The sequence below is a fragment of the Puma concolor genome, chromosome B1 (genome assembly GCF_028749965.1).
Source record: "Puma concolor isolate L17-30 chromosome B1, mPumCon1.1.hap2, whole genome shotgun sequence".
NCBI classification, from domain to species: domain Eukaryota; kingdom Metazoa; phylum Chordata; class Mammalia; order Carnivora; family Felidae; genus Puma; species Puma concolor.
The window spans coordinates 129,671,342-129,697,727 of NC_141670.1; the positions used below are offsets into that span (position 1 = coordinate 129,671,342).

Here is a 26,386-nt window from a genome sequence, read left to right on the forward strand (position 1 = left end):
GCACATGAACTCAAACAAACATAGACGTACACACAAAAGTCACATTTAGTAAGGAGTTGCTGGGAATGAATGTGTTTCTGGGGGGAAAATGTGTATATGATCTCATCAATCCCTGATTAGAAAATTAAGTCACTCACTTTACACCTGATTCAACTACATCTAGAAAAAGTGACGCAATACATCTGAAAGTTAGATGCTGAAAATTTTATTCTCATGTATTATTTCCCTTTGTATTCTCAAAGGTTTTATTAATTCATCATGCTTCAAGTTGCAAATGAAATGATTTTTATTGGGGAAGCTGTCAAGCAAATAAATATGTTCATATAGTTTATTGTGTTCTATAACCTAAAAAATTAAGAGCATTAATTCTATGCAATATATCATGCATATGTCAAATGTTGGACCACATATGAATTGTAATTTTTCTTAAACATAAATCTATGTCCTGATTCTGGGTTTGTTAAGTAAGTTTAAATAAACCTTTCTTTAGTGCATAAGAAGTAGAGGGGAAAAAGGAAAAAATAAGAGAGAAAGAAACATCTGTAATTAGCATATACTAAAATCAGCTACACCAATCAAACATATATTTACCTTAGACTTCCAGATTTGAAATAAGAAAACGGTCTGGAAGTAATATTTTCAGGATCTTAGTAATTCTTTTCCTCTTTTTACATAATAGATTATACTACTGATAATCACAGCTATATTTTAAATTGAAGAAGAGAACAATTAGCCAAAGTCATATTAAAAATGGTCTAGCACACACAAAGCTACAAATAAGCAAATTAAAACTACAAAGATATATTATGAATTTACCTACCAAATTGGTAAAAATATGGATAAAAGATAGCAGGCAGTATTTATTTACAAGAGTGCTGTAAAACATACATTCTTACTGTAGATAGGATTATTAAGTTTGTTGCATTTTTTTCTTTGCAAAAAATTATTAAGTCATGAATGTGTATATACACTAACTCGGCAATTCCACTCTCGGGAAACAATTTTAAAGAAATTCCCAACAATAGAGAGACATGCTTAATTTATGCCACGTTTATAGGGTATAATATTGTTTGGACACTAAAAATCATGTTTTAGAAGCATGTTTGATGGCATGGAAAAATGCTGATAATATAATGCTAAATGATTTTTTACAAAAGGTAATTAAACTGAACAAAGAGCACAAGCTTCATTTTATTATCACACTGGAGGTAATCAACCAAAAATATAGCTCATCAGATAAAATTGCAAAAGCTTGTTGATAAATATGATGTGGAAGGCAGCCTTTCTAATGCATCTTTTTTTGGTGTTAATAACGTTTTAAATGTTCTGAATTGACTACGTTTTCACACACACACACACACACACACACACACACACACACACACTGAAGGATATCTAAAAGCTATTTATGTTCATTTAGCAGTTCAGTTGTTTAAAAATGTATATCTGAGACTTTACAAGTTCACTTTTTAATAATAAATATTCTTTCATAATGTAGCTTTATTATTCCTTAGGGAACATTGATGTTACTGCTCCACAGAATGGGAAACTAGCAATTCTCATTATATTTCAGCCATTATTATAGTCTTTATAATTGTTAAAATAGGAATAGTTTTATTTTGTTAAAAATATTATCTTTAATATGTATTTCTTAAGTATTTGTACATAAAAACTCATAAATATTTGTTTTACATGTAGAAACAAAAAAAATGCTGACAAAAAGGATGAGATCCATTTTAATTTCTATGTTTTTGTGTTTGTATAGTTCCATAGTTTGCAATAATTAGCTGGAACTAATGCCTATGTGTACTTTGGCTCATTTTACCAGAGTTTAAAACCACTAGGCACATTAAATACACCTAATTTTCTTCTATGTCATCCTCAAGCATCTTTCTCTGCTGTTTAATACCTATGGAAAATATTAACATGTCACAGTTATATAATGTTTTCAGAAACTTTTGACATATTTGAAGTTTCTCTAAATCCCATCTCTTTTATTCAGGACTTTTGAGCTACATTATTTTTAATGGAATAGTGATTCTCTAGGCAATGGTTCTCATTATAGTTCCCAGATCAACAGTATGAGAATCAGAGCTTAAGAAATGGAAGTTATTGAGCTCTGTAAAAATTACGGGATTTGACCTGGAAACCTGTGTAATACCAAGTCTTTCAGATGATTCTGATGGATGCTAAATTTTGAGAACAATAGCTCTAGGGTATAGAAAGTTGTGAGATTTTCCATGTCCACCTCATGTATGGTTTTTGCTTTGCAGATAGCAGTTAATGTTTTGGAGATGAGAAAGTATTCACTGTTGGATATAACTAGTGACACTCAATATTATTGGGTACTATTTAGCAGAATTTACATAGCTGTAAACATTGGGATTTATAATAATATGGTTAAAACAACAACTTAAATAGCACAGCTATCACTAGAATTCCTTTTTGGAAAGAAAGTATTTAGGAAAATACTTGGATAAACTACTTGAAAATAAGGTGAACTCTTGAGGATATATTCAGAAAGAACCAAGAAAAAATATATGGATAAAATAATCTGCATAAAAATATGAAGAAAATGTAAGCCCTGGGATAGGCAATAGAAGAGTGGGTAATGAGAATGCAGTCTAAGTAATAGATAAAACAGTCAAATGATTACATAGTAGAAAACAATAGTCAAGTGACTTTTGAGAACATGTATAAGCTGCAGTCAGAATGAATTGCTTTCAGGACCTTCCATCTACCAAAGCTTCAATAAAATCTATTCATATGCCCAAATGCCATGTGTCAGCGAATTGTGTTAAGAAAATTTTTGATTGAAGAAGATGACCTGGGAAAATGTAATTATTTTTCTTCCTTCTGAAAAAACTAAACTATGATAGTAAAGTTACTTTTTAAAAACTATAAGCCATAAAAATGAAGAGAACAAGTGGTAGGTCATCAGCAAACTTAGACATTTCAATAAATTTCTAGAAGACAGGTGGAAACGTATTGACTCATAAAGCACAGCACAGGTAGTTGCAGCCAAAAATATTTATGGAGAGAACTGGAGCTAAGCAGACACGAATCTTTCCTAAAATACTCTTCAGAGGGTTGGGAGGCAGACTTGATGAATCAAGAATGGCAGGCAGTAAAAAGGCTAAAAACAAGATGATCAACTGAAAATATTCCGATCAACTACACTCTTACACCATCCTTAACAGAATTAAAAGCAGTCAGTTCAGATCTTCTCTTTCATAGCAAAGCAAAACAAAACAAAAGAAAATGAAGGATTTTTTCAAAATGGAGTAGCTAGCATGGATCTTAGTGTTTCTTAGTAAAATTCTCTTGCCAATGACCATTAGTAGTTCTTTAGGTCATTGAATTAGAGGGAAAAAAAATGATAAACATTACCAGGGGAAAAATGGAATAAAATTTCCCAGAGCTGAAGAATTACAATATTCATTGTGTAGCTCAATAAATAATTTTAAAATACAAATAACTAGCAATAATGTTGTAGATCTTTAGAACAGCAAAAATTACAGAGTTGATCCTAAATTTTTCCCACTGGTGGTGGGTAGGGGAGCAGGCCTTTTACACACACAGGATAACATGGTTGGTATTCTCTTAAGTAATGTTGGATTCTATGGAACAACAGAACAATGCTTTCAAAGTTCTGAGAGAAATTACTCCCAACCCCCACAGTTGACACTACACTAAATTATACATCAAGGGTGAGGGTAGAATAAAGTGATGTTCACATATGCAAGGACTCAAAATTATATATCACATATATCATCACATAGTTAATGACTGAAGGATGAATGCCAGCAATAGAATAATAGAAGACATGCTTAATGAATGAAGGACTTAACAGGAAAAGGTAAACTATAATTTCAAGTTTAGATATCAGAAAATTTTTCAACCAATCCTCATTGATTAGTGATACTGAAGAATCAATTTAAATGAAAACATTTATAGGTTTAAAATGGTCTATAGATAGGCAAATATGTACCTTTGAAGAGAAATTCTTGAGGTCTTTGGTCTAATGTATAAGTATTTTATAATCACTGCATTAGAAGCTTCAAATTGGCAGTAAACTCCTGAGGGGAAGGTCTGTATGTTCTACATTCTGATTAGTTTGATGACTTGTAGAAAAAAAAAGAAAAAGAAAAAGAAAAAAAACCTCACAACCTATTGCTTTATAAATAAAGCAATTGTCAAAGTTTATGCACTAATATAGATGAAAAAAATCAAATGGATTATAATATCAGAAAGATTGATGATATTCCTTCCACTACTTTGGACATCAAACAGCTAGGATGATTATTACATTGTACTTTAACCATACCAATTTGAAAGAGATTTGGAAATAAAACCAGTAGAAGTTATGGAAAAATAATTCTTTCTCTTATGAAAAATAATCCAAAGGGATTTAAAGTTAGTTTCATACAAAAGAAAGTTTATTTATTCTTTTGAAATTTCTGGGAAACAAAACCAGAGAAACTGACAATGAAGAATATCTAGGTTATTAGTAAGAAAAAATTCAATGAAAAAAACATGTTATGAATCCTCAAAAATAACTAGTAAACTGAATCTAGCAACATATTAAAAGGATTAAATTGCATGTTCATGTGGGGTTTATAGCATTAATGCAAAGGTGGTTTAACAAACAAAAAACAATCAATGTAGTATACCACATTAATAAAATAAAGGGAAAAATAAAACAGAGTATCTTTTCAAATGATACAGAAAAGGCATTTGATAAAAATCTAACAAATTTTCATCATAAAACACAGAAATCTAAGACAAAAGACAAACCTCTCAACATGATAAAAGGCATTTAAGGAAAACACAAAGCTACCATCACAGTTAATGGTGAAAGATTGAAAACTTTTTCTTTAGTTGAAGAACAAGACAAAGATGTTTACTTTTGCCACTGTGATTTAACTTTGTACTGGAAGGTCTAGCTTGAGTAACTAGGCAAAAGAGATCAATAAAAGACATCAAATTGGAAAAGAAGAAGTAAAACTATCTCTGTTCACAGATGACATGATACTATATATAGAAAATTATAAAAATTCCAAAAAATCATTACAACCAATAAATAAAGTCACCAAAAATTGCAGAATGCATGATCAAAACACAAAAGTAAGTTTTATTTCCATACACCTGCAATAATATTTCCCTTTACAAGAACATGAAAAAAAAAAGTAAACAAATTTAACCAAGGAGGTACAAAACTTGCACAGTGAAAACTATCAAAATATTGCAGACAGAAATTAAATAAAATCTAATAAGTAGCTGATCTTTGTTATTTTTTTCATGTTACAAGTCCCTAAAAATAATACAAATTAAAAATGACCCTAAACTCTATTATCACGAATGACAACACAATTAATGGCATGACTCATATTTATAAACAAATCTCAGTTGATGCCTTAGTGTAAAATATTTCCATTTTTACAGTATACAGATGTTTAATCAATTTGTAAGGTAATGAGGCCTCACTTAGTTATTAATTACTCAAACTATTATGCAAATATAAAATATTTGTGTCAAAAGTGATTCATTTGTGAAGATCACAAAATAAAAGTTATAACTGGAAGAAAATGAATGAGAGAAAAAAATGTACTTTATAATTTAAAAAGTGTAACATATTTCTTTTGTTTAATGTTTTTCAATAAAAACATTTTCTCCCAGTAGATCTCATTTAAGTTTCTTAACTAGGAAAAAGCATTTCAGGCTTCAAAAATAAAATAACTACTTACTCATTCTTGACAAATATTAAAATAAAAATTTATAAACTTGCTGGGTAAACATATAGGCATCATTGTTTAAAAGGGTTAAGTATATGCTTGTGTAACATTCTATAGAAGGTAGACAGACACTGCTTCTATAATATTGTAAATCATTGCCCTCCTAATTTCAGACTTACCTACTTTTCACACATAAAGCCAGTCTAAATGGATAGACAACACACTTTCTAAGAAAACAGTAGCCTTTTAAAGCATAGCTGAAAATAAAATTTTAGAAATTGGCAAGGAAGAGAAAGGGAAAAGGTTTTGAAAGGGCGGGCCTACACCGGCAGACTCCATCTTGTTCTGTGTCCTTCACCTTGACCACGCCTCCTCCCCTAGAGTAACCTCCCACTCACCTGCCTAACAGGACTCCGACCCTTCCCCAGCCAATCGGCTGAGGCCACAGCCATTACCTCACCAACTGCCCCTAGGCCCCAATAAAACCTTTGTCCTTTTGAAACTCCCTCTCTCTCCCTGGTATCTCACCGCTGCGTTGGTGCAGGTAGGGGATTGAGCTGGAGCTAGCTCGAATAAAGGCTCTTTTGCTTTTACATCGGACTCGGCTCCCTAGTGGTCTTTGGGGATCACGAATTCTGGGCATAACAGTTTCATTTTGTATTTGTTTGCTGTGGTACCCAATGGACCAAATTATTTTAAATTTTAGCCAGAAGTCACTAGTATTTTAAAAAGAGACTAGTGGAGGGAAATGTTATGGAACTACTATGAAATATTCTAATAAACAGAAATACTTGGAAAATTACAGTTATTCAGTCCCAACTCCATGTTCCAGTCTCATGACATGGCTTATTTCTTAAGCATCAAAATCACTTATTCTTGACCACAAAACTGAATCTTTGAAGTCTTATATCATATCAACTTTTGAAAATGTTTCTGAGATAGCCCCTGATATTCAAATATATTTCTCTTTTTTGTACAGTTTGTAAAGAATTACAGTGGTTAATGTGCTTCATGTATATATGAAACTTCTCATAATATCTTATGGTATCTAAAAAATTATGTTAAGTCAGATTTGAACTGAAGTGTACAAACAATACTCTTTTAAAAAAAATTTGCCAGCTTTATTGTAAAGTAAAACTGACAAATAAAATTATATACACTTAAGCTGTACAACAAAATATTTTGATATATATATCAAATATATATATATATGTGTATATATATGTGTATGTGTGTATATACATGATTACCACTATCAAGCTAATTATCTATTACCTCAATAGTTACAATTTTGTGTTTGTGTGTATGGTGAGAACTTTTAAGATCTACTCTCTTAACAAATTTCAAGTGTACAAGTGAGTATTATTAAGTACAATTAGTATGCTGCACATTAAACTCCAGAACTTACTAATCTTCCATAACACAATCTGCACCCTTTGACCAACATCTCCCCATTTCCTACATTCCCCATTCCCTATTAATCACTGTGCTACTTCTGCTTTGGTGAGTTTGAATGTTTTTGATTCCAAATACAAGTGAGATCATTCAGTATATGTCTTTCTAAGTTTGGCTTATAGTACTTAGGATAACGTTCTCCAGATTTATTCATGCTGCCACAAATGAAAGGATTTCCTTCTTTTTCTTTTTTTTCCTTGAAAAATATTCCATATATGTATCTCACATTTTCTTTATCCATTCATCCAGTGATGGGCACACAGGTTGTTTCTATATCGTTGCTATTGTGAATAATGTTGCGATGAACACGGGATTGCAGATATCTCTTCAAGATCTTTATTTCATTTACTTTGGATATATCTAAAAGTGAGAGTTCTGGATCATATAGTAGGTCTACTTTTAATTTTTTGAAGAATCTCCATACTGTTTTCCATAATGGCTGTATCAAACTGCATTGCCACCAATAGTGTACAAGGGTTGTGTTTTGTCAACATCCTTGCCAACATGTTATCTTTTGACTTTTTGATTCTTAGCAGAATTATTTAGTTAGACAAGAATACAATAGTTCATTTCAAAATCAAGATACTATGATTCTAGAGAGTCAGGAAAATGTCAGCAGAGTAGGAGGATCCTAGGTTCACCTGATGCCATGAATACAACTAGATAACTATCAAATCATCCTAAACACCCCAAATGTTGACCAGAAGACTAACAAAACAAACTCCACAACTAAAAGGAGAGAAAAGGTCATCTTGAAGAAGGTAAGAAGTGTGGAAACGTGGATTAGAGGAGAAATGGATCTTGGCTGCTGTAGAGGGGAGGGAGCTATGCTCTTTGAGAAGGGTGAGAGAAAGAGAGGAGCACACAGGGGAACACACAAGCAGAACATTTCCCAAAAGCCATTTGCTTGGAAAATGAGAGGGGCTGAATTTCATGAGTTCTTGCAACCAGCAGAACTTAAAGCTTAGAGTTTTAAAACTCAGTGCATTTGGCTGGGATAGAGCTGGGAGGGTACTCGACTGTTTTTGCAGAGAAGGCAGGCAAACAACCTGGGGGCAGACAGCACTGGAAACAGCTATCTGAACAGCAGCTGGGGTATACAATAGGGAGATTATTAGCTTTTTGTGGAGCACATCTTTGAGAGAGGGTGTTCAAGAGAGGGTGTTCCTTCTCCAGGAACAAAGGAGCTGGCAAGTGCCATTTCCCTCCCCTGCCTCTCAGCACAAACACAGATTCACCTGCTAGAAGCAGCACAAACAATGATGGTCTAACTTGTTTACACGTAGCCCCAACCTCCTGCATTCTGGTGGAACTGCCCTTCTCAGTCAGGCTTACTTCAGTCCCAGTGTGGTGGACTCCTCAGGAGACCAGCACAGACCCGTGACCACACCATATTTCCCATCCAGGGAATTATTCAGAGCCTCAGCTCTGGTGGAGGTGGTGACAGGTCTCATTTCACAAGCAAACCTGAGCACACCTAGTTAAAACTTGCAACATTCAGGCCAGGGACCCAAATCTGCCCACAGCAGGCAAGAATAGCCTCTGCAGATGATTGGCCTAAAGGTTAGAACAGACAGAACACAACATCAGAGCACATGCAGCACACACTGGTGACCCCCCCGAAGCAGCAGGCTCTGGACATTGCAGGAACTCTTCTTCATAAGTCCACTAGTTACAAGAGCAGGAGACATAATTTGTCTAACAGACAGAAGAAGGCAGAGATTTAGGCAAAATGAAAAGAGAGAGGGATTTAGGCTAAAGGAACAAATAAGATAAGGACATGGACAGAGATCTAAATGAAACAGATATAAATAACATGCCTGATGGAGAATTTATAGTACTGGTCATAGGGATACTCACTGCACTTGAGGAAAAAAAATTGAAGGCATCAGTGACACACTTACCACAGAGATAAAATGGTTAAAAAAGAATTAATCAGAGATGAAGAATACAATAAATGGGATTAGAAACATGCTTGATGCAACAACAGCAGGCTGGAAGAAGCAGAAAAATGAATTAATTTCCTAGAAGACAAAGTAATGGAAAGCAATGAAGTTGAACAAAAGACAGAAAGAAGAATGATGCAAAATGAGAACAGACTTAGGGAACTCATTGACTCCATCAAACATAACATTGAATCATAGTTGTCCCAGAAGAAATGAGGAAAAAGAAGGCTCTGCACTGGGCATGGAGTTTGCTTAAGATTCTCTCCCTCTCCATTTATCTCTGTCTCTGTCTCTTTCACTTTCTCTCAAAAAAAGGAAGAAACACAAATGCAATAAAAATGAGTATTTATGGAAAAATCAGTCAAGGGACTAAAAAAATAAAAAGGATATAAAAAAATATAACATACCTAAAATGTGGAGAGGAGAGGAACAAAATTGGGTTTAAACTTAAATGACCATCAATGTAATATAGATTGCTACATACAGAAGAGATTATATACAAACCTAATGGTAACTACGTATCAGAAACCACTAATAAACATGCTAATAAATAAAAATAAAGAATCCAAATATATCACTAAAGACACTAAAGAATTAATCACTAATAATACTAATCATACTAACACCACATAATCACTAAACAAATAAATCAGCAAAATATGGAAGAAAGACAAGAAAGGATCAGAGAAAATCTTCAGAAACAACCAAAACAAGTAATAAAATGGCAATGAATACATATCTAAAAATAATTATTTTCAGTGACAATGGCTACATACTCCAATCAAAAGACACAGGATGTCAGGATGGATTAAAAAAAAAAAAAAAAAAAAAAGACAAGACCCATCCATATGCTGTCTACAAGAGTCTCACCTTAGACCTAAAGAGACCTGCAGATTGAAAGTGAGGGGATGGAGAAATAGTTATCATGCTAACAGATGTCACGAGAAAGCTGGAGTAGTAATACTCATATTGGACAAACTAGACCTTAAAACATAAAGTATAAGAAGAGGCAAAGAAAGGCATTATATAATAATAAATGGGACAATCTAACAAGAAGATATAATAATTGTAAATATTTATATACTCACTATGGAAGCACCCAAATACATAAAACAACTAGTAACAAATATAGCAAAACTAATCTATAATAATACATTAATAGTAGAGGACTTTAGCACCTAACTTACATCAATGGACAAATAATCTAAACAAAAAATAAACAAGGAAACAATGACACCTTGGATGAGATGGATTTAACAAGTATATTCAGAACATTTTACCCCAAAACAGCAGAATACACATTGTTTTAGAGTGCACAGGGAACATTCTCCAGAATAGATCACATATTAGGACACTAACAGGCCTCAACCAATTCAAGATCAAAGTCATACCATGTGCCTTTTCTGAACACAAGACTATGAAACTAGAAACCAACCACAAGAAAAAACTTGGAAAGACCACAAATATATGGAGGTTAAGTAACATGCTACTAAGTAAGGAATAGGTTGAAAAGGAAATCAAAGAAGAAATTTTTTAAAAAAGATGAAAACAAATGAAAGTGAAAACACAATAATTTAAAACCTTTGGGGCACAACAAAAGTGGTTATAAGAAGGAAGTTTATAGCAATACAGGCCTACCTCAAGAAGAAAGAAAATTTTCAACTAAACAACCTAACTTTACATCTAAAGGAGATAGAAAAAGAAAAACAAAGCCTCAGCACAGCAGAAGGAAGGAAATAATAAATATGAGAGCAGAAATAAATAGTATAGAAACAAAAAAACAATACCAGCAAACAAACAAACAAACAAACAAAAACAATATAACAGATCAATGAAACCAAGAGCTGGTTATTTGAAAAAGATAAGATAAACCTCTAGCCAGACTTATCAAAAAGAAATAATAAAATCAAAAAATAAATAAAATCACAAATGAGAGGAAAGAAATAAAAACCAACACCATAGAAATACAAATAATTATAAGACAACATTATGAAAACTGTATGCCAACAAACTGAACAATTTAGAACAAATAGATAAATTCCTAGAAACATATAACCTACCAAAACTGAATCAGGAGTAAATAAAAAATTCAAACAGACCAATACCCAGCAAATAAATTGAATCAGTAATAAAAAAATAAAAACAAACAAACAAACAAACAAATAAAAAACGCTCTCAAAAACAAAAGTCCAGGACGAGATGGCTTCATAGGCAAATTCTACCAAACATTTAAAGATAGTTAACACCTATTCACTTCAAGCCATCCAAAAAAAAAAAGAAAAGGAAGGAAAACTTCCAAATTTATTCTATGAGGCAAGCATTGCCCTGATACCAAAACCAGATAAAAACACCACAAACAAAGAGAACTACAGGCCAATATATCTGATGAACACAGATTCAAAACCCTTAACAAAATACTAGCAAACTGAATGTAACAATACATTTAAAAAATCATTCATCACAATCAAGTGAAATTTATTCCTGAGTTGCAAGCATGGTTCAGTATTCTTAAATCAATCAGTGTGATGCATAACAGTAATAAAAGAAATTATAAAAACCATATGATATCAGTAGATGCAGAAAGAGCATTTGACAAAATATAACATCCGTTCACAATTAAAAAAACCTCAGTGGGGGCGCCTGGATGGCTCAGTTGGTTGAGTGGCCAACTTTGGCTCAGGTCATGATCTCACAGTCCGTGGGTTCGAGCCCCCCGTCGGGCTCTGTGCTGACAGCTTGGAGACTGGAGCCTGATTCAGATTCTGTGTCTCCCTCTCTTTCTGGCCCTCCCCCATTTGCGCTCTGTCTCTCTCTGTCTTTCAAAATGAATAAATGTTAAAAATTTTTTTTAAAAACCTCAGTGAAGTAGGTTTAGAAGGAACATACTCAACATAATAAAGACTATATATGAAAAACCCAGTTAATACCATCATAAACAGGGAAAAACTGACAGCTTTTCCTCTATCATCAGGAAGAAGACAGAAATGTTCATTCTCACCATTTTTATTCAATATAGTACTGGAAGCCTAGACACAGCAATCAGACAACAAAAAGAAATAAAAGGCATTCAAATTGGCAAGGAAGAAATAAAACTTTCACTATTTGCAGATGACATGATATTCTAAATAGAAAAACTAAAAGACTCCACCAACAAACTTCTAGAACTGATAATCAAATTCACTGAAGTCTCAAAATACTAAATCAACATACAGAAATATATTGCATTTCTATACACCAGTAATGAAGTAGCAGAAAAAGAAATTAAGGAATCAATCCCATGCATAATTGTATCCCCCAAAATAAAATACTTAGAAGAAACCTAACCAGGGAGGTGAAAGACCTGTACTCTGAAAACTATAGAACACTGATGAAACAAATTGAAGATGACACAGAGAAATGGAAAGATATTCCATGCTAATGAATTGGAAGAACAAATAGTGTTAAAATGTTTACACTGTCCCAAGCAATCTACACATGAAATGCAATCCCTATCAAAAATACCAAAACCAGTTTTCACAGAGCTAGAACAAACAGTCCTAAAATGTGTATGGAACCACAAAAGGCTCCGAATAGCCAAGGCAATCTTGCAAAAGAAAAGCAAAGCAGGAGGCATCACAATTCCAGACATCAAGCTATATTACAAAGCTGTACTAATCAAAATAGGCTGGTAATGACACAGAAATAGACACACAGGCCAATAGAACAGAATAGAGTGTCCTGAAATACACTTACACGGTCAATTAATCTTCAACATAGGAAGTAAGCATATGCAATGTAAAAAATACAGCTTTTTCAACAAATACAATGAATAGTGGAAAAACCAGACAGCAACATGCAAAAGAAAGAAACTGGACCACTTTCTCACACCATATATAAGAGAAATAAATTCAAAATAGATTAAAGACCTAAATGTGAAACCTTGAAACCATAAAACTCCTGGAAGAGAACATAGGTAGTAACGTCTTTGACATTGGCCATAAGTAACTTCTTTCTAGATATGTCTCCTGAGGCAAGGGAAACAAAAGCAAAAATGAACTATGGGAGCTAAAGAAAAAAAAAAAAAAAAGCTTCAGCACGGTGAAGGAAACAATCAACAAAATTAAAAGGCAAAGGCAACCTTTGGAATAGGGGATTTGGAAATGACACATCTGATAAAAGGTTAGTACCCAAGATATATACAGAACTTATAAAACTTAACACCCCCAAAACAAAAAAAAAAATCCTAGTAAAAATGGGCAGAACACATGAATAGACATTTTTCCCAAAGAAGACATAGATGGCCAATAGACATGAAAAGATTCTCAGAATCACTTATCATTAGGGAAATGCAAATTAAAAGCACAATGAAATATCACCTCACACCTGTCAGAATCACTGGAATCAACAGCAAAGGAAACAAGTGTTGGCAAGGATGTGGAGAAAGGGGAACCCTTTTGCAATGTTGGTGAGAATGCAAACCAGTGCAGCCACCATGGAAAACAGTATGGAATTTCCTCAAAAACTTAAAAATATAACTGTCCTATGATCCAACAAGCACACTACAAGGTATTTACCCACAGAATACAAAAATACTAATTCAAAGGGATACATACACCTTAATTTTTATAGCAGCATTATCTACAATAGCCAAATTATGGAAAAAGTCCAAGTGGCCAACATCAATGAATGGATAAAAAAAAAAAAAAAGATGTGATCTATCTATGATTTCTAATCTATCTTGTTCCCTATATATATAATGGAGTTACTCAACCATAAAAAAAGAATGAAATCTTGTAATTTGCAAGAACATGGATGGAGCTAGAGGGTATAATGCTAAGTGAAATAAGTCAGGCTGAGTAAGACAAATACCATATGATTTCACTCATATGTAGATTTTAAGAAATAAAGGAGAAAAGGGGGAAAGAGAGAGAGAAGCAAACAGACTCTTAATCAAAGGGAACAAACCGATGGTTGGCGGGTACAGTGATGGGTTCAATAGGTGATGGAGATTAAGGAGTGTACTTGTTGGGAAGAGCATCAGTGATGTATGGAAGTGGTGAATCACTATATTTTACAACTGAAACTAACATTATACTGTATATGTTAACCACCTGGAAATTAAATAAAAACTGTTATTTTCTTTTCTTTTTTAATGTTTTATTATTATTTTTTTTTTATTTTTGAGAGAGAGAGACACGACACAGAGTGTGTGCAGGGGAGGGGCAGAGAGAGGGAGACACAGAAACTGAAACAGACTCCAGGCTCTGAGCTGTCAGCACAGAGCCTGATGCAGGGTTGGAAATCATGAACTGCAAGATCATGACCTGAGCCAAAGTCCAATGCTTAACCGACTGAGTCACCCAGGCACCCCTACATAAAAACTTCTAAAAAAGATACTATAATTCTATAAAACCCAGAGTCAAGTAAAAAGTAATTATTAAACATAAATTTATTAAGATACTTTGACCACTATGTGTCAAATTCTTTTACACATTAACCTGATTTAACAAATAAGACTATAAATTGCATATTCTTAATACCATTTTTCAGATTAAAGAAAGGAAGTTTAAGAGAATTCAATAATTTCGCACAAGCAGTGGCAAAGGCAAGATTTCAACCCAGGTTGTTGGAGTCTAAGTACAGATCTTTCTTAAATGAGAAGCCCTCTCAATGATAAACTGTGCATTTTCTTTGTACTATCAATGCCCTCAAAATTCTTCAAGAATACTTTATCAAATAGATGAATGTTATCATGGCTTTTATGTATTAATTTAGCCCACAAATTACATTATACCACACAGACTATGCTCACATCACTCTATTATTTTGTCAGCTCTGTATAAAAAAAAAAAAAAAAAAAGTAGTTCTACTTATTATACAAACACTACAGGTAAAATATTGTAACAGAACAACCAGAAAAATTACTTGTTGCTCTTGTTATGAATTAGTAGTTTTATTTTTTAAAGTAGGATACATTGCTTATTAAGAAAGAATTCCTTTTTAAAAAAACAAACTGAAAGCTCAGTGTTATGTAAAAAGGACAAAGTGGAAGAATATAATGAACATATGAAGGAAGTAAGGAAATAGGTATTCAAAGAATGCTTATTATTCTTCATTCAAATCAAAGGCTTTTTAAACAAGAAGTATGATGAGATAGAATACGTTTATTAATAAATACTACAAGGTATCTTTTAAAGGCCAATACTCCTGTAACTCCTTTAAATATTAAAACAAAACAGAATTATATTTTCTAAGTTTTCTAATGGGTAAAAAAATGGAAGAAATATTAATCCTATCAATGTAATATTCAAAATTAAGCCTAAGCAAAACCAATACGCTCAGTACAATGCCTACTTAACAGAAACAATTTAATCTGGGCTTTATTGGGGGAAGGTGGATTTCTTTTGGTTTATGCTATTACTAGATGGCAAAATCAAAGGATTACTATAGTTCCCAAAGATGATTCTAGAGAATTAAGTGCCTCAAATACTCTGCATTTTGAATGAGCATGCAAAATTTAGAGATTTTTCTAAATCAAGATCTTTAGAAACTTTACCAGCTTGAAATGAAAAACATCTCTTACCTGTTATATAGTTTTGTTCAGTGTTTTCATTTTAGTGTGAAATCAGAAAAATGATCAGACCTTTAGTTCCATGGCTAATTACCTGCTAAAGCTAAATACTGCTTTCCAATTCTCTGACGCAAATACCATTCCTTTAATTAAATCACAAAAATCTACCTCAAGTAAATGTTAGATAGGAGAATTTACATAAATTCAATAAAGGCAAGAAAATTGAGAGATATATTAAACTGCAGAACATTGTCATGGCATATTTTCTACAAACTTGATAGTCGCTATTTCTTTGTGCTTAATTCTTCATGTACGAGAACCTAAATATGCATGGAAACTCAATTAGTATCAGACTATTTCTGGGTTGACCAAATTCTCTTAAATATTAACCCCTAAACATCAAAATTGGACTTAAAACTTTCTAAATCACAGATTCTATAATGTTTGTATTAGTGGATGCACATAATACAATTGTTCTCTTTTTATTACCTAGGTAGGTTTCCATTTTTAGTTCCCTATTGTTGAAGTGATTGGCTTAAGTGGCTACAGTTGGTGTTAAATGATAGGGATAGTAAAGTAGGTTGTCTCTATACTGTATCTGCACGGGTTCTGTTGAGAGACAATACTCTGTGGGTGTGTTACATTTCTGTACCTCTGGCAAGCAAAGCACTAATTGACCTTTTCTCCTGGGTTATCTTTTCAATGCTGTATAATAAACAACATTGAAGTTAGAAACAGGTCTCCCTCTGGAGCAAAGGGCAGGTATGCTTAGTATCCAGCATAATAAAGATTTATGTCCCTAGGGTCAGGTGTTCCTCACCTGAAATATATCTCTGTTGTGTACAGGTCTCACCTGGCTCTCTTTATACCAGTCTATGGAAATTGGAACTTGGGAACTAATCTAAGAAAATACTAGTTCAAATTCACTACAAGTCCAGTGAATAATAAAATTCTTTATCTCTGTCCCAGGAGTCTCATCTCTTCTGCCATCATCCATGAAACTGGCAGGCTAAATTGTAAGCTAACAAGTAAGATAAAGCCTCTGACTCTTCACAAGTCTTAACAGGTTTTCCAGACAACTAGGGTAGGGGTAGTAATCTTTGTATGTCTCTTTTGACATGAAAACTTCTCTTGAACTATAGAAAATGGTTGTTCTAATAAAAGGCATAGGATGGTTCTTGAACATGAGCTATAATAAACTTGAATTGTATTGATTTCCAAGAGAAATAAGCAAGATGCTTTAAAGGACTTCTCTGATTTTATTATTTCAAATTATATATAAAGTAGGGGTCAGATTTTTGTTTTGGTGAGGGAGGAAGAGGGTGAGATATAGTCATAATACCAAACCATTGAAATTCACTGTGTAAATTACTTTACTGTAGAAAAAGCCTTGTAACTTGATAATTATCTATTTGCTACTTGAATCAATAGAACTTTTTCAGCACTTATAACCGAGGTCTTTGGTAATGTGATATGTTACATAGCAAATTTATAGGCCTTGTTTAGAAATAAAAGAATATGTGAAATCTCTTAGAGAAACAGTGACTGCCATGATGAACTACTACCACTCTATCTTGTCAGGAATTGGTCACTCTTCATTCTATGTACTGATTTACATGGTCACCACTATAAAATATGTTTCTTAATATCCAGCTAATTTCAAAATGTCTACATTTCCGACCATAAATTCACGTTCAAAATATTCATTAACAAGAGCAAAGAAATCACTGCATTTTCCTTATAGTTATTTTGTTTAGTGAGAACATCAATCACTTCTAATTTATTTGTACCAACATATCCCAGGGGCACAATTAATCTACATCATTGAAAACTGTTTTAGAAATACCACCATAACAATCTGAAATATTAAAATCGTATTTTGTTATTTCCCTTGTTCATAATTAAACACACTCTCAGACAGCCGTTGCCGTTGCAATTCTAATTCAGTAGTAAGGAAAATGTCTAGACTATTTACAGTGACACTGTAAAGATACACAAATGATGGGGCCTTTTGATAGCTTTTATATCTAAAGCTAATTCTTGTCCCCTGTGAACCTTTGCTAGTGAAATTAATGAAATAAAAACAATGTCAAAATTTGAATGAAGAAAGTTGGAAGGTGTCCATGGAGTGATATGGAAAGAAATCAGTCAAAACAGAAAGCAGAGGCTTTCCCAACATAAAGAAAAGACCAGTTCCTAACATATGACTATGAAATGTAAGTTTGAGTACATTTCAAGTGAATGCATGAGTTAGAGTTCCAAGTCAATATATGTTGGCCTCTTGGAGCACCTGGGTGGCTCAGTCGTTGAGCGTCCGACTTCAGCTTAGGTTATGATCTCGCGGTTGACGCGTTCGAGCCCTGCGTCAGGCCCTGTGCTGAGAGCTCAGGGCCTGGAGCCTGCTTTGGATTCTGTGTCTCCCCCTCTCTCTGCCCCTCCCCCACTCATGCTCTGTCTCTCTCTGTGTCAAAAATAAACATAAACATTAATTTTTTTTTAAATATATATATGTTGGCCTCTTAAAAAAATATATATATGCATATATATTTCTTAATTCATACTTGGATCATGCCATTCCTAGAAGCTAGCTACAAGAAAAACAAATAAAAACAAAACAAAACCACAAACAACAAAACTCAACTACATATATCTACAAAGATTTTACCCATATATATGTCATTCAAGTTATTTGCTGTAGTTTGCATTGCACAACTTACGTATCATAAAAAAGGTAATATATTGTTATATATCCAGTTATACCTTCTATTTGCTTGTGGATAAAAGACATTATTTTCTTTTAAAATGGAAGTTACTCTGAGGACATAATCACTTCAGGGTTTTTCTTTTTCAATTTATTTTTCCATGTACTAAGCTAACATGTTGGTGCATGCCTCCAGAGATCTCTTACAAAGTTTTTCAAATATGAGTGACACCTTTAATTTCTGAAGTGATTCTCTTTAACCTTGACACAGAAATCCCAACATTATAGTTTAATTTTTCTAGCCCCCTGGTAGGGGTGGGAGGAGAGAAAAAGATAGAGGCAGAGAGAGAGAGAGAGGGAGAGATTGACATAGACAGGGAGACAGAATATGAATTGTGTGCCTGGATTGAATAATAACTTAAATTATACTCAAAGTAACTTTTACATTTTGAGCTATTTCTTTTTTTGAGATCATTTCCTCATGTGTATCTGGATTCTACTGAAAACACTTCAGCAACAAGTAGAGAACTTTAACCTAATAAAGGCACTTGTATTTATTGTGTTTATTTGCACCCCTTAGTAATTAATTCTGTACCCTGAGTAAGTTAAAGGCATATGTTAAAAATGTGGAAAGACTTCAGCTTAAAGGAAAGGCCTACTTCCATTTCGGAGAAAGCCTGTTCTAAATGATCTCAGGTACGAGAGAAAGTAAATCAGTAAAGCAGTTCAGGAACAACACAGAATGTGGAATGCCATCTTTAATTAGAAGCATCCCCACTAAGATGATGAAGCCACAACAAAGGGTCTTATTTCAGAGCCTTGATAATACAGGCAAAACCATGCTGTAAAAAAGCTTGCAAAGTATTTTAATTAGTGTGAAAAGAAAGGGTAGGAAGGAAGGTAGGTGAAGAATTCCTTAAATTCTTCAAAATCTCAGAAAGGTATGGTTTAGAGACATGGCATACTCTGTCATGTTTTTCTCCTGCTCTCAGCTATAACGCAACAGTGGAGCTAGAAAAGTATAATCTTGTGCGACAGCAGGGCATGGACATATCTATCTTCAAAATTTAGTGCCCCAGGCTTGCCATGTGGCCATGTTTTGGAAGATAAATTTTTGAAAATGATTAAAAAAATGATGTACTTTCATTTCAACACACATCTTAAATTTGAGAAATTGTGATAATTTCTTCCCTATCCATGGTAAAATCAGCACACTGCACACTGTATTCAGTAGATTGGATAACTTCAGTTTAGTGTTACAGTCTCCTCAATGCTACTACAGGAGTGCTCATTAACTGCTTCACTGGTAAATACCAGGCGGCTATCGTTAATTACAAATCATCGACTGTTTTTATATGGCCAAAGTAGTGTGTATAATGTATTCAACTCTCCAGTCATGCCTTGGGGCATTTCTCCTAATATATTTTTGCCATATTTGTTGTTTTTTATAATGGAAATAATGGCTAAAGAAAATCAGAGTCCTATTTCATAAGGAATAAAGTAATGATCTTTTTTCTGATTTCTAATAAGATGTAGTATTAGCAGAATTTACTTAAATTTTCAGCTTTATTTAAAAAAATCCCATGTTCAGAATGCCTGGTTGGCTCAGTCAATTAAGCATCTGACTCTTGATTTCAGTGTAGGTCATGATCTCCTGGTTCATGGGTTCGAGCCCCAAATTGCGCTCCATGCTGACAACGCAGAACCTCCTTAGGATTCTCTCTCTCTCTCTCTCTCTCTCTCTCTCTCTCTCTCTCTCTGCCCCTCCCTGGCTCCCTCACTCTTGTGCTCTCTCTCTCTCTCTCTCTCTCTCAAAATAAATAATAAACTTAAAAAAAAATCCATATTGATTGTTTTACAACTTGAAAGAAAGCAACAAAAAAAGAAGTATTTTAGAAATTTTGGATGAAACATCCACTCACAGAATTCATAAAAATAGATTTGATACTAAAAAGTATATTCAACTATAAAAATTAATCTGTTAGTTCTTCACCAACAAAAATAGACCAAGAACTTATTAATATCACTGGTAAGCTATTTTGTAATGTCATGGTATGTTGAATACAACTAATTCCTAATTAATATTTTTGCTCATTCTTTCAAAAGGGCGAAGACAGTCATAAGACAAAAAAAATGTTTCACTGAAGAAATTAAAAATAGGTAAAATACGTCAATTTAATTCAGTATATACATTAAAATTCATACATAATGATAATATATCACTATTGCATTGCATAAATATTAGGCTTAGGTGATACACAGTACAAAAATGGTGATATATTCTTTTATTTTAATTGTTTTTAATGTTTGTTTATTTTTGAGAGACAGTGTGAGCGGGGGAGGGGCACAGAGAGGGAGACACAAAATCTGAAGCAGGCTCCAGACTCTGAGCTGTCAGCACAGAGGCCCATGTGGGGCTGGACTTCACGAACCACGAGATGGTGACCTGAGCCAAAGTCAGGAGCTTAATCGAGTGAGCCACCCAGGTCCCCATAAAAGTCAGAAATAATACTGGGACATTTTATATTCAAGGATTGTTTGATTTCTTATATTGATACATACTTTTTTGTTGTTCTCTGTACTCAGTAATGACTATAACAACTTATTTTGTTTATTTTCTAGAATAATGTCCATTTTAAATTATATACACCTGTTCTGTACATATCAATTCATTACCTATGTAATGAAAATATGTAACAATTACTAACAGACCATACAGAAAATGCATTTTACCAATCCTGTGTTGCACCTGAAGTTCCAAAATGTTACCTGTCCCAAATTTAATATCTAAGTGTCTCTCCTGCTGACCAGATTTAGTTTGTACTTGTGGACTTGAGGGTATATTCATTTAGCTTCTTGACCATTTTGCTGCCAAACAGACGCATGCCTGGTGTAGCATATTTTTCCCTTCTATGAACTTGAAACTTACACATCTTTGTAAAAATGTAAATTAATTTCAGATTTTATGTGAAAAAGTTAGGAAGACTGCAATAGAACATCTTTATTTATTTAATTTTTTTAATGTTATTTATTTTTGAGAGAAACGAAGAGACAGAGCCCGAGCAGGGGAGACGCAGAGAGAGACACACACAGAATCTGAAACATGCTCCAGGCTCTGAGCTGTCAGCACAGACCCTGACACCGAGCTCCAACTCACCAACTGTGAAATCACGACCTAGGCCTAAGTCTGACGTTCAACCTACTGAGCCACCCAGGCTCCCCTAGAACATCTTGTATATACTAAATGAACTTCTTCAAGAAAGTGTTATGATAAAAGAAGTGTTATGGTAAAGAACACAGTAATATGGTAAAGTACACAGAAAGCATGAAAACAAAAATACTGTCTGCCATCATTTATGATAAAAGTTTGTTATTGCCATTTCACTAATATAAAATATGAACCAAAAACATGCTGATAAAAGTAGGCATCTTTACTTCTTAATTATTATATATCCATAAATGGGAATAATTAGAATCCTATGTGGGCTATATTTGGTTATTTCTAACACTATGTGCTATAATCCCTAAAAATTAGTACCACTAGTGATTTACTGTTGCCGTGCTTTTTTGTACTAAATGTACATAAACCAGAAAGAACATTTTTTTTTGTAAAAAATAAAAAAAGGTATTTCTTTGCCAATACTTCTAAAAGCAGGCCTCTATTTACTGCCCAAGGTTATTTGATTTAGAGATAGTTGCGCATTAAGGTGGTAAGTTGGCAAAAGGAACCTTAGATGGAGCATGTTATTTACACAATATATTTCCCTCATGACACACCAGCCATTATTTTTCAGTCCAAGAATATCTGTATACATTTGTTGTACTGGAAAAGAGATATACATTCAATGTTGCCATAGCATTTGCTTTATAGTCACCCAACAATACAAAATATATGTGGTAAGGATACTACTTCAGTAACCATAGCAATACCTAACTACTTGCAGAAATAAATAACTATTATGTGTTGCACATTTCAAATGTTTTTGATAGCTACAGTTAAGTTGTTCTCCAGAATGGTGGTATCATTTTATAAAGGCCTTTCTAAATCTTTAGCAAAGTGGATTAGGGAGAGCAATTTAATGAAAATACCTGTATGAAAAACATGGTTCTTTCAAAAACATACCATTATTGTGTTACAAATGGAAACTGCATCTAGTTAGTACTATTTGGCATATTATAGACAATCAAAAATTATATGCTAGGTGGTTGAATAAATACAATAATGAAACAAAAAAGAAACATCTAAAGGAAAGCATAAGAGAAAGAGTATCTACATTTTTTGGCATATTATGGATTAATATTCATGAGACAATGTTTGTACTCTATTTGTGCCATATCAACTCTATCAGAAAGTGGCATAAAATGAATAAGTTAAACAAGTCTTCACAAAACGTGTACTCTTAAGCATAAGGCATTGTAGACCATCCTCCATTTTTAAAATTTCTCCCAGATCACCACTCCCTGCTACCTTGACAAAATCTTAATAGTCTCTTACCTCTCAGCTGCATCGTTCAATGAAATCTTTGTTGCCTATTGATTCTGCTCAAAACTTTCAGAGATATTTTTTTTAAGTTAAATGAAATTATGTAATTCAAATACTTAATTACCATCGTTGGCTCAAATTTAGTGGCTCTCAATCTCCATGGACATCATAATCATCTAAAAATCATTACAAAAGCATGAATACAAACTGCTGGCACCTCAAACCTGCTTAGTAGGTTCTCTGAGGGTGCAGGGTTCTGTAATTTAAAGACCTTCCCAAGTGATTCTGATAAATCCATGAGCATATACTCTTCATCCTAAATCACTGGACATACAATGAATTCTATCTGCTCAAGCATTGCCATCAAAGGTCTTTCTGAAAAAGCCAAAATGAGTATTTCCATATTATCTATCCTATATTACAATAGCACTAACTTTTTCACTACAGCCTGAGTATGGCTTATCCTTCTACACTCCTAAACCTAGAAATCCCTCCTTATTTCCTCTTCCTTAGCAATTTCTGGCTTTCCTAAATTATCACATCTTCTCTGTGAGGGTCTTCTTTAATTCCTCCCAGATGGAGTGAGTATCTAAGGCTCATATGTGTTCCAAGCTTTTGTTGTTTCTTTTAATTTGACAATTATCAACTTGTATAATCATACTTTACTTTTTGAAAGTGACATTTTATTGAAAAATAAATTCAAAAAGTGAAGGTACATTTTTTTTCAAATTACTGTTTCTTCTACGTAGCGTAGGATTAAAATCCTAATTTCCAAAATTACAATGTTTAGTGTAAAGTTTAGATAATCTGAGTATATACGAAGACTTCTTTTTTTCATTAGGATTTTAATATTATAGTTGATGTTGACAATAGGTTGATACTTTCTAAGATACATATATGTGTGTGTGTGCATATGTGTTCATGTATATTCTTAAGAGTTTATATTGAGGGGCACCTGGATGGCTTCAGTGAATTAAGCCTCCAACTTTGGCTCAGGTCCTGATCTCATAGTTCATGGGTTGGAGCCCTGTGTCAGGCTCTGTGCTTGTAGCGCAAAGCCTGCTTGGGATTCTCTCTCTCTCTCTGTCTCTCTCTCTGTCTCTCTCGCTGTCTCTTTCTCTCTGCCCCTCATCCACTCACACACTCTCTCTCTTTCATAAATAAATAAGCACTTAAGGAAAAAAAAAGTTTACTTTGAGTATAAACTGGAAAATGAAAGTGTAAAATATCTGGGACACGTGGGTGGCTCAGTTGGTTAAGTGTTCACTTTGGCTCAGGTCATGATCTCATGGTTTATGAGTTCGAGCTCTGCATGGGGCTCTGTGCTGACAGTTCAGAGCCTGGAGCCTGCTCAGATTCTGTGTCTCCCTCTCTCTGCTCCACTCAAGCACGCTCTCTCTCTGTCTCCCTCTCTCTCTCTCTCTCAAAAATAAAGAAACATTAAAAGAAATTAAAAAAAAAAAATATTTAAGACTAGTACATGCCTGGCTACTATTGAGTATAGACCATTCAGTCTGGGGATGTATAGAGAGGCACGCATGAATGCCAAATGACAAAAATTAAATCAAATAGTGTAGAAATATTTCCATCAACGTGACTGTTTAAAGGCACCAATACCAGTCTAAGTGAATTCAAATTTATTTTAAACCTTAAAACATGTCAAAAGGTTCTACACAACTATTTCAGAACTCTTTGGAAATATACACAGTATTTACTTTATACTTAGAAAGTATAACAAAAAGGGAAAAAAGCAAAGTACTGAGGGCTTCTAGGTGCTTAAAAAAAAAATCTTAGCAGGTAATTATACTGTATTATCTCATATGTTTGGCTCTTTGATTAGGCTATAAGTTACTTAAATACAGAGTGTATGATCTATTGATGTTTTAAATATTGGAAATAATGCTTTAAAATACAAATGCTCAATTAATGAATGCTAAAAAATGGAGGTATTTGTGATTAATATTAAAGTTGTCACTATATAAACCTCAATATGCTCTGGATTTCCATATAGGACATATTTTCACCTTTAAAATATTAAAGGGGCGCCTTTAATATAGGGGCGCCTGGGTTGCTCAGTCAATTGAGCGTCTTCGGCTCAGGTCATGATCTCACGGTTTGTGAGTTCAAGCCCTGCATCAGGCTCTGTGTTGACAGCTCAGAGCCTGGAGCCTGCTTCAGATTCTATGTCTCCCTCTCTCTCTGCCCCTCCCCACTCATGTTCTGTCTGTCTCTCTCTCTCTCAAAAATAAAAACATTAAAAAAAATGTAAGTAATAAAGCTAATGTCACATTACAATGACCAACCATCCAGGTTTTCCTGACACTAAAGAGCTTCCCAGAGTGCAAAAATTTCAGTCCTAAAATTGAGACAGTATCAGGCAAAACTGGGAAAGTTAATCATACTTTTAAAATCAAATTTAATATAACATTTTAAAATTAAAGCCATATTAATCAGGGGTTGTATTACCTGTAAGAGCTTTTTTTTACTATATATATATATGTGTATATATACACACACATATATTTAGGTGAGTTGTTTTTCTTCCAATTATTAAAAAATTGATTTCACATCTGATGGAAGTGATTATAATGGAATAGCTATAATCTAAATGTAAAAAAAAAGTGGTATTTTATTTCAGTTATATATTAGAGTAAGCTCCTCCTATGCTAAAATACTTGGATAAAATTGGGTCTGTTAAAGCATTGTCTAAAGAAAACAAAAAGTGACTAGATTTCATTATATGATTGTTCTTTGGTTTTACTATAATATAGATTTAATTTACTCCGGGATTTGTTTAAATCTAAGGTTTCTATAAATTACTAGATTAGAATAATCTTTACTTAAAAATAAACAATTATTTTAAGGATAATTTAGGTCAGGTCAATCTTTTCAAGCTGTATTTTGAGAATGAACATATACTTAAAAGTCTCCCAGATATACTAAAACCAGAATGATTTTGAAGGAAATTAAATAATGACCCAGTAACTTCACTAGTCGTTATTTTCCCAAAGAAAACAAAAAAAAACCTAATTTGAAAATATATATGCACCTCTATATTTATTGCAGTACTATTTACAATAGCCAAGTTATGGAAGCAACATAAGTGTCCATCAATAGATGGATACATTAAGAAGAATTAAGAATTAAGAATGAATTAAAAAGACAGGGTACATATGGGAAGAGGAGATAGAGGCTATCTCCTATTTAGGAGATAATCCTAATAATCAATTCCTGTGAATTTACAATCTTTTAATTACTTAAAATGAATCTGTTTATTACATTTATCAATTTAATGACTATTTCTACCCATATTCTCAATTATATTGAAAAAATACTTAATGAGGATAAAGATGTCCTCAAAAATGCTTAACAAATTAAAGATGAAGCACATGTAGCCACTGCAGAATTAAGACAACACCAGAATTCTGTCAATACACTAAGAGAAATATCTATTTGTAAACTATTGTTTTGGGCAGAGATTGATTTAAATCACAAGTTAAATTAGATATTTTATAG

At 33.4% G+C, this 26,386-nt stretch overlaps 1 protein-coding gene and 1 long non-coding RNA gene across 3 annotated transcripts in view; one reads left to right on the plus strand and one right to left on the minus strand.

The window, feature by feature from the left end:
• GRID2 (glutamate ionotropic receptor delta type subunit 2) overlaps window positions 1-26,386 on the minus strand; it is a 1,503,942-nt gene that overhangs the window by 863,402 nt on the left and 614,154 nt on the right. The window lies entirely within an intron of this gene.
• LOC147581879 (uncharacterized) overlaps window positions 3,672-26,386 on the plus strand; it is a 63,095-nt gene continuing 40,380 nt past the window's right edge. Inside the window, exons 1-2 of the long non-coding RNA XR_015250348.1 lie at window positions 3,672-3,859; window positions 20,494-20,547. This is a non-coding gene — a long non-coding RNA (uncharacterized LOC147581879). The remainder of the gene's footprint in view (window positions 3,860-20,493; window positions 20,548-26,386) is intronic.